A 9,282-nucleotide genomic window follows, 5' to 3' on the forward strand; every position below is an offset into this window, starting at 1 on the left:
GTCCAACAATCTGTTTATAGTTACGGAAGACTTTAGTCGTGAACACTTGAACGTATTATTGATAAGTAAGTAGTTATCTTTCTCATTTTGGTTGGTTTCTGACTTGTATTCTCTGTGCCATTTCCCTTTATGATATTTTCTCTGAGGTTCGCTCCATTAGTGCGATTTCTCACTTCCTCCCCATCTTGAGTGTCTTCTCTATGTGTGTGTATGTGTGTGTGTGTGTGTGTGTGTGTGTATGTGTGTGTTTCACATAACACTTATAATTAAATTTCAAGAGATTGGAATTCAGTCTCTCGTGGACATGCCTTCGAAATTCAATTTGACATGCCTTGGAAATTCACATTCCATCACTTTCAGGAACATTTCTTACAAGGAATGTCATGCTTTGCCCTCTTTGATAAAGACATATTCGCACAGACCTCCCTTCAAACAAACACCACATTTTGTGTGCCTGCTTAGAGTCGTATTGTTTGTCCCTGTTTCCATTGTTTTTTCATATGTCTCTTGACTGTCATTCATCTCTAATTTGTCTTTCTGAGACTGATAGATGTGACATAGCCCAGTGCTCTCTGCAACATTGCCACATGAGACAAGTGGCATAATTTATTCTAGATGATTCCTTGGTCATAATTTGCAGTGATTTGGAGGACAGTGAGATGGTAGTAGTGTCTGAGAACCCCAGGTCTGTCTTCAGCCAGGAACACAACTGGAAGATGATCACAACAACTGCAACTTGGCAGAAATTGACCTGAAGCTTACAAAGTAAACTGAATAGCGAAAGAGACAAGAAGTTACAGAGACTGTAGGCGATGATTGGAGTCATGGTTCAGGTAAGATTTGGGTGGTTGGTGCATCAGAGGACAATGAGGCAATGCAAAAGATAAAGGCACAGGAGAGCAGAGCACACTGGGAGCCCACAAGTAGCGTGTTTACCAATGGCATTGGCTGTGACGAGCAGAGGGTTTGAAGGGCATGAGTTCTTGCCAACAAAATGTCTTGAGGCCTGGATATTTTAGATCTGTAGGCTTGGCAGACATGGACTAGAAAAAACACTGTGTTTTTCCCGCAACGGATACCAACAAGCAACCAGGTGCAGACAGCCTGGAGACCATGATCAGAGACAATAACAGGAGACGCAGTGGGAAGATGATGGGTCTTGGCAGCACTTCAGTGAGAGGCAGTGTTCGTGGAAATGACTCAATGGGTGCATGGAAAGTTGGGGCCCTCACACCAGCAGCATCAAGACTGAGCTACTGGCCAAAGTCAGGACGATGAGAACACTAGTGGCCTAACCTGCCAACACAAAATCCCAACCGTGGAATACTTGGAAGACTGTCTTTCTCAGTGCACATTGCTTAGGCCCAGGAGAACAGACTTTCCAGAAGGGGACTAGAAGAAATTTCTGCCCACATGATCTCTCCTGATCACAGCATTCTGTAGGTCTTTGTTTTGTTGAGTTGGTTTAATGTCTCCTTTCACAGGCACACCAGAGCCAACCAAGCTAAACCTCAGCTAATTCCGCCCAGACCCCAAACACAGCAAACAGTAGACAAGGAGAGCCTCTGTAGATGACTGGCCTCAAGGACAGGGGACAGCCACAACACAACAGCAGGGGATATGAGTTCCACACACATACACCCAAGACTCCTTCAGGGGTCAGCACTTGGGCACTCCATGATCTCTTCTTTCTAAAGAAATTGCCCTCAGCCTAGAAAACAGACGGGGCTTTTAGAATACAGAGAGGAAGACAAAGGTCTAGATCCAATGCAAGGATAGAAGTATCAATTGATAATTAGGAAAAAGAACATGAATTATCACAGCCAGGCAATCGGAATGAAACCTCTACATAGAACATGCTTGATGGAGGATTGAAAGCAGCAGCCAGGATACTCCCTGAACATCAGAAAACACAGAATATATAAGGGAGTTTCGAACCACTGATCTAAAACTGATAAAAATAAATGAAAATAAAGAGTTTCTGATGAAGATATCAGTAGCAGACTGAATGCAAAGTCCAGGAAGCGGGCAGAAATAGAGGATTCAATTAGTGACCAGGAAGAATAAGACTAGAAAATAAAGAAGCAAATTCAAAGAGAGAAAAAAAAATTGATAGAACATGACAATGAGCTTAGGAATTTCATCAACCCCAAGGAATGGAAAGAGGTGCCTATTGCAGGAGGACAAGGAGTGAGGGAAGAAAAGAGGGATGAACATGGACTTGAGAAATCGGGGCTAATAATGTCCTTCCTCTGGGAGCAGAATCAGAGATCCAGATTCAGAGGCACAGAGGTCTCCCATCACAATCCACAGAAGCCAAGCACCACAAGACATAGTGTCATTCCCCCTTCAAAATATAGCAATGGAGAAATTCTCTGTACCCAAATATGCGTGGGAGAGTAGTTTGTCCATATCAAAGTTACTGGCTTCAAGAGGACAAGCTATTCCAGCTCTCGAAGCAGGTTGGATAACTCAAGCAACCCCAGCTCAAGCCAAAATCTGTATCCTGTGCATTTCTGAAAAATGACAGAGCAGCCATTCTTGTCTAGACTTAGGAGGTATTCAGAAGTCAAAGATGGGTCCTGGGGTCTGTCCATCAGTTCAGACGTGGCCTTCAGCTCAACTCATAATCCCCGAGTCATGGCATTGACTCTGGTCTCAGGTTCTCTGCTCAGAAGCAAGTCAGCTTCTCCCTCTCAAGATACACCCCCTGATTATGATCTCTCTGTCTCTCTGTCAAATACCTTCATGTGCATCATTTGACAAAAAAAAAAAAAAAAGAAAGAAAGAAAAAGAAAAAAGAAAACAAACAGCACCATAAATACCTGGGACCAGAAGATCTTTTCTTTAATTTGGATCTTGGTTCCTATGAAAGGTAGCCAGGTACAGAGAACCTCCCTCCTAAATTGCCAGACCTTGGCTTGGAGCTCCCATGTTCAATCTCCTGTTCTTTGTCTTCCTGGATCTCCTCACCAACTTGTAGCATCCGCTGTTTTTCATGGTGTAATGGCCCCTTGTGGACACATTGTTCATCCTCTCCTGGCTCCATTAGAACCTACCCATATTCCGCAAAAGGCACTGTTTGCTTATCGCAGAAAACTTTTGTGGAATGGTCATTAGAGGATTAAGGCAGGCTTGTGCTGCCACATCTCCATGCAGTTCCACAGAGGGTAGTTGCTCCACCCTGTGGAAATGCTCAAGTTTCTTCCACACTCGAATCCTCTTCAAAGCGTCCTTTTGGACATACAAGTTGTCATCTTGAAATGGGCATGAAAGTCTTTCAAATGGCTTCACTTGGGCTATGGGTCTCTTCCAACATGCTTCACGCTTGCTCCTGTGGACTCCAAGTACATGAGTCCGTCCTGGACCTAAGGGTCTAGGGTTTAGAGTTTGCCTTTGGTGCATGGTCGGTTTTGAAGGTTGGGAGGCCTTTTTCACACAAGTTCTGGAGATGCTCGAGGTACTCTTGTACTCGTTGTTGAAGACTCCAGACATGTCTTTGGAACAGTTGCAGTGTTCCCTATGAGATTTCTTTGGATGGCCCTTTTCCTGATCAGAAGCGCCCTGATTGGGTGGGAGGGCCTTACCCTTGTGCAGGGCTTGGATTTCCTCCCCAGAGACTTTGTTTGAGGCCTGATTGTTCCTTGGCCTTTCATGTCTAAGATGGAATGGTGGGTTCTTGCCTTTCTCCAGAGTCCAGAGGGCTGGTGCTGACAGTCACGACCAAAGACTACAAATACGGCCATGGAAAAGGTGACACCGAGTGGCTTCGCAAACTGCTGTGGTGAAATACCTAAGCAGCTCCAGCAGTTTGGGAGGGCTTGTGATCCTCTTGACCACCCCATGACTACTCCATCCAAGTGTAGTGATTAGGCATGGGTTGATGAGGAGTGGTTGCTATGACTCCAAAACTTTGTGACATTACAGAAACTGGCTTCACTGAAGCAGCTATCACTCTACAATGAACTTTGAGTCTTATGCCTTTAGATAGGAAGTTCCGGGAAGGAAATACAAAGAGTCCTATGAGCCTGATCAAGAACTCAGGTTGTCTTGTGTGGGAATGTCTCACTTACCCTTTCTAGACAAAGAGAAAAGAAAATGACATTCCGTGTAACATCCTTCAGGTGAACATTTCCCCAGAGATGGCAAGGTGTCCTATTTCTACTGCAATTTCTAGAGATCTCCAGAAACAGTGAGGCCACTTGGGTATTAACAGTTCCCCATGGGTTTTGTCAGCCTGTGGGTGAGATAGTCCTTTGTCAGCATCTTTTCCCTATGGGTCAGTGATGACAAAAGAACGGAAAGTCTCTTTTCAAGAAAAAAGGTGAGGGCATGGATATATTGTGCTGTCTGTGTTCTCATCTCCTCGTGTTCTGAAACACGAGGTTAAGGGATTCAGGTTCTGTCTATCTAGTTTTCCCTTAAACACATTTGCAAAGTCTTCAAGGAGAGTGACATTCTGCATCAGAGCCAACTCTTAAAGAAGAGGCCTGGACAGCAAACGTTGTCATCATTAGTTAACTCTACTTGTCATGGTAATGGGGATATACATGTTGACCAAGTTTCTTTAGTCAGACGAAAAGGGACGGCCTATATCGATGGCCTGCAAGTCCACACAAGCAGAACTGTGGATGGACTTGTGATGCCCTTGCAAAGACTAGTGGATAAAGATGTGGTCCATATTGGTAACAGAGTATTCCGCAGCAATTGGGGAGGATAAACCCCTGGACATTGCATTGACATGAATGTCCCAAAACTGGGTGATGCAAAATGAAAAAGGCAAGTAGATGAAGGGAAATATCATATGTCTTTCCTCAATGTGTGCCCCAGGAAGAATACCCTGGCCCTTAGTAAAGGAAGGGAAAACTGAAGGGGAAGAAGTCAGAGAAGAAGATGAACCAGGAGTGACACAGGACTCTGAGAACCATGCTGAGGGTTACAGAAAACAGACACATGCAGGGAATGAGGGAACTGCTTCATGGGTGTTCAGTAGTTGTGGCCTATATTAGGAGGAGCTCTAAGTCATACATGGAACTAAATCATCTGTGAATACCCTGTCAAAAACGGATGATTTGGCTTCCTCTTCAGAACAACAACAACAACAACAACAACAAATCAAAGAAAAACAATCTGCTCCTTTCAAAACAACATGAAGGCACAGAGAGGAAAGGAAATAAATATATTTTTATTATCTTTACTTATTGAAATGGCATGCAATTTGTTTCTTAAAATATCCTTATCTGTATTGGGTCTTTATCCTTGTAAATTAGAGTCTACCCGCCTCTTCCATCTCTAGAATCGATGAGAAGAAATGGCATTGCCTTCACTAAAGGATTAGAAGTGTGGCCCAGGAAAATGATTTGGACATGGCCTGTTGTGTGTTGGCAGGTGTTTGATTACTGCTTCAAACGCTTCAGTCACTGCTAGAGAGCTCAGATTTTGTAGGTTTCCTGACCTAATCTTGGGAGCTGCTATCTGTCTGGGAATTTATCGTTTTCTCTCAGTTCTTGGATTTGCTAGCATAATTTTGTGGATGCGTTTCTGATGTTATTCTTCTTTCCTTTCTACCAGTTGTCATGTGGTTTCATACTTTCAGCTGTGTGCCTGCCTCCCTGTTTTATCCGGGTAATGGCTCCTCAGTTTATGAACGTTTTCGAAACTGACATGTGAGTTCTCCTGAGTTTTTCCTATTGGTTTGTTTGTATTTCCTTTATTTAGATAATCATATGTATGATTTCATTTTTTCTGTTAACTTTGGAGTTCGGTTCTTCTTCTTGTTCCTTCTGGTGACCAGTTTGGTTGCTTTTATTCAGTGTTTTGAATTCTTGGAAATACACACATGTAACCCTATATGGGTTCCCCATACAGTGTTTTGACATCATCCCATAAGTTTCTTCACTTTCCTTTGTTGATGGCTCTTTCTGCTTTCCATTTCGATTTTCTGTCTTGGATTCATTGCTAGTTTGTGAGTGTGTTGTGTTTTCCACCTTTTAGTGTCTGGCTGTATTTCCCATTCATAAGTGATTTCTTCCAATTTTCAAACCTTTGTGGTGATAAGTATACAAGATAGGATTTGAATTCTCTTCCATTGATTACGACCTGATTTAAACTCAGCATATGATCTGTGATAGACAAAGTTTGGTCTGCTATTGGGAAGACCTTTTCTTATGCTCCTCAGAGACACAATCTTATGCATGTTTCCCCAAAGCTCAGGTGGTCTAGAGATCTCATGAGGACGTATGTTTTTCCTTACCTATAATTCCATCATCATTATCTGTCTTGTGCTGAAAGTGAATATCATATTCTCCAAAAATATTAGATTGAGGTGCAAATATCCCTTCCCTTCTATTAATATTCTTCCAACATTTGCATACACCCATGGGGGTGGCATACCTTGTCAATTCTTCCAGGTTTCTGATGTTTTGATGCTCCATAAAAACAAAACACCTTCCAGTAATTTTTTGTCTCTTGAAGGCAAAAATATCCCTAGCTGACATAGGCAAAATCACTTTGGCTCTCTTCTCCTTGTGAATTTCATAACCTATGTCTTCCCAATTCCTTCACTTTCAAGCTATGTGTATCTTTATAGTGGAAGGAAATCATTCTTGGGCAACAGAAGGTCAAGCTTGTTTAGTATTTGTTGTTTTCTTGTGGAACTTTTTTTGCCTTCATTAGTTTTGTTTGTTTGTTTGTTTTGTTTTTTTAATTTCAAAGAGTCCAACAATCTGTTTGTAGTGACGGGGGACTTTAATCCTGAATATTTGAACAAATTATTGATAACTAAATTAACTTTCTCATTTTTGTTGGTTTCTGACTTGGATTCTCTGTGCTTTCCCCTTTAAGATATTTTCATTAAGGTTTGCTTTATTAGTGTAATTTCTCACTTCATCCCCATCTTGAATATCTTCTCTGTATTGTGTATGTGTGAGTGTGTGTGTGTGAGATTGTGTGTTGTGTGTGTTTCACATAACACTTATAATTAAATTTCAAGAGATAGGAATTTGGTCTCTTATGGATAGCAATTCTTTTGACATGCCTTGAAAACTCAGATTCCATCACTTTCAGGAACATTTCTTACAAGGAATGTCATCTTTGCCCTCCTTGGTAAACACGTATTCTCACAGAACTGCCTTCAAACAAACACCACATTTTTTGTGCCTGATTAGAGTCATATTGTTTGTCCCTGTTTCCCTTTCTTTTTCATATGTCTCTTGACTGTCATGAGAGAGTGAATCTGTCTCTAATTTGTCTTTCTGAGACTGATAGATGGGACGTAGCCCAATGCTCTCTGCAACACTGCCACATAGGGCAAGTGGAAGAATTCATTCTTGCTGATACCAAGGTCAGAATTTGCAGTGACTTGGAGGACAGTGAGATGGTTGTATTGTCTGACAATCCCAGGCTTGTCTTCAGCGAGGAACAAAACTGGAAGATGACCACAACAACTGAAACTTGGCGGAAATTGACCTGAAGCTTACAAAGTAAACTCAACAGTGAAAGAGACAAGAAGTCACAGAGACTATGGGCGACGATTGGAGACATGACTCAGGGGAGATTTGGGTGGTTGGTGGATCTGAGAGGCAGTGATAAAATGCAAAAGACAAAGGCACAGCAGAGCGGAGCACACTGGGAGCCCACAAGGAGTGTGTTTCCCAATTGCATTGGCTGTGATGAGCAGAGGGTCTGAAGGGCATGACTTCTTGCAAACAAAAAGTCTTGAGGCCTGAGATTTCAGACCTGCAGATTTGGCAGACATTGAGTCGAACACTTTGTTTTTCCTGCTGAGGTCACCAACAAGCAACCAGGTGCAGACATCCTGGAAACCATGATCAGAAACAATACCAGGAGACACAGTGGGTAGATGGTGGGTCCTGGCAGTACTTCCGGAAGAGGCAGTGTTTGTGGAGATGACTCACTGGGGGCATAGGAAATGTTGGGCACTCGCACCAGCAGCATCAAGACCGAGCTACTGGTCAAAGGCAGGATGGTGAGGACATTAGCTACCTAACCTGCCATCACGAAATCCCAACAGTGGAACACTTGGGGGACTGCCTTCCTCAGTCTAAGTTGCTTAGTCCCAGGAGAAAATACTCTCCCTAGGAGACTAGAAGAAAGCTCTGACCACAGGATCGCTCCTGACCACAGCATTCTGCAGGCCTTCATTCTGTTGAGTTGGCTGAATGTCTCATTTCACAGGCGCACGAGAGCCCACCAAGCTAAACCTAAGATTATTCAGCCCAGACCCCAAACACACCAAACAGCAGACAAGGAGAGCCTCTGTAGATGACTGGCCTTAAGGACAGGGGAAAGCCACAACACCACAGCAGAGGGCATGTGTGCCACACATACACCTGAGAGCCCCTTAAGGGCCATCCCTTGGGCACTCCATGATCTCTTCTTCCTCAAGAAATCAGCCTCATTCTAGAAAACTGAAGGGGCTTTTCAAATACAGAGAGAAAGACAGAGACCTAGATTCAACGCAAAAATGGAAGGATCAATTGATGCCGAGGAAAAAGAACAAGAATGATCACGGTCAGGCAATCGTAATGAAACTTCTACATAGAACACGCCTGATGGAGGATTGAAAGAAGCGGCCAGGATACTCCCTGTACACCAGAAAACACAGAATATATTAGAGAGTCTCGAACCCCAGAGCTAAAACTGATAAAAATAAAAGAATATAACAGAAAATAAAGAGTTTCTGATGAAGAGATCAGTAGCAGACTGGATGCAAAGTCCAGGAAGCGGGTAGAAGTAGAGGATCCAATTAGTGAACTTGAAGAAAAATACTAGAAAATAAGGAAGCACATCCAAATAGAGAAAAAAGAATGATGGAACGTGACAATTAGGTTAGGAATGTCATCGACTCCAAGGAATGAAAAGAGTTGCCTATTGCAGGAGGACTAGGAGTGAGAGAAGAAAAGATGGTTGAACATTGATTTGAGAAATTGGGGCTGAAAATGTCCTTCTTCTGGGAGCAGAATCAGAGATCAAAATTCAGTGGCACAGAGGATGCCCATCACCATCCACAGAAACCAAGCATCACAAGACTTAGTGTCATACCCCCTGCCAAAGACAGCAATGGAGGAATTGTCTTTACCCAAATATGCGTGGGAGAGTAGTTTGTTTATAGCCAACTCACAGACTTCAAGACGACAAGCTATACCAGCACTTGAAGCAGACTGGATAGCTCAAGGAACACCAGCCCAAGCCAAAATCCGTATCCCCTGCATTTCTGAACAATGATAGAGGAGTGGTTCTTGTCTAGACCTAGGAGGTATT

This window comes from Mustela lutreola, chromosome Y, assembly GCF_030435805.1.
Source record: "Mustela lutreola isolate mMusLut2 chromosome Y, mMusLut2.pri, whole genome shotgun sequence".
Classification (NCBI taxonomy): domain Eukaryota; kingdom Metazoa; phylum Chordata; class Mammalia; order Carnivora; family Mustelidae; genus Mustela; species Mustela lutreola.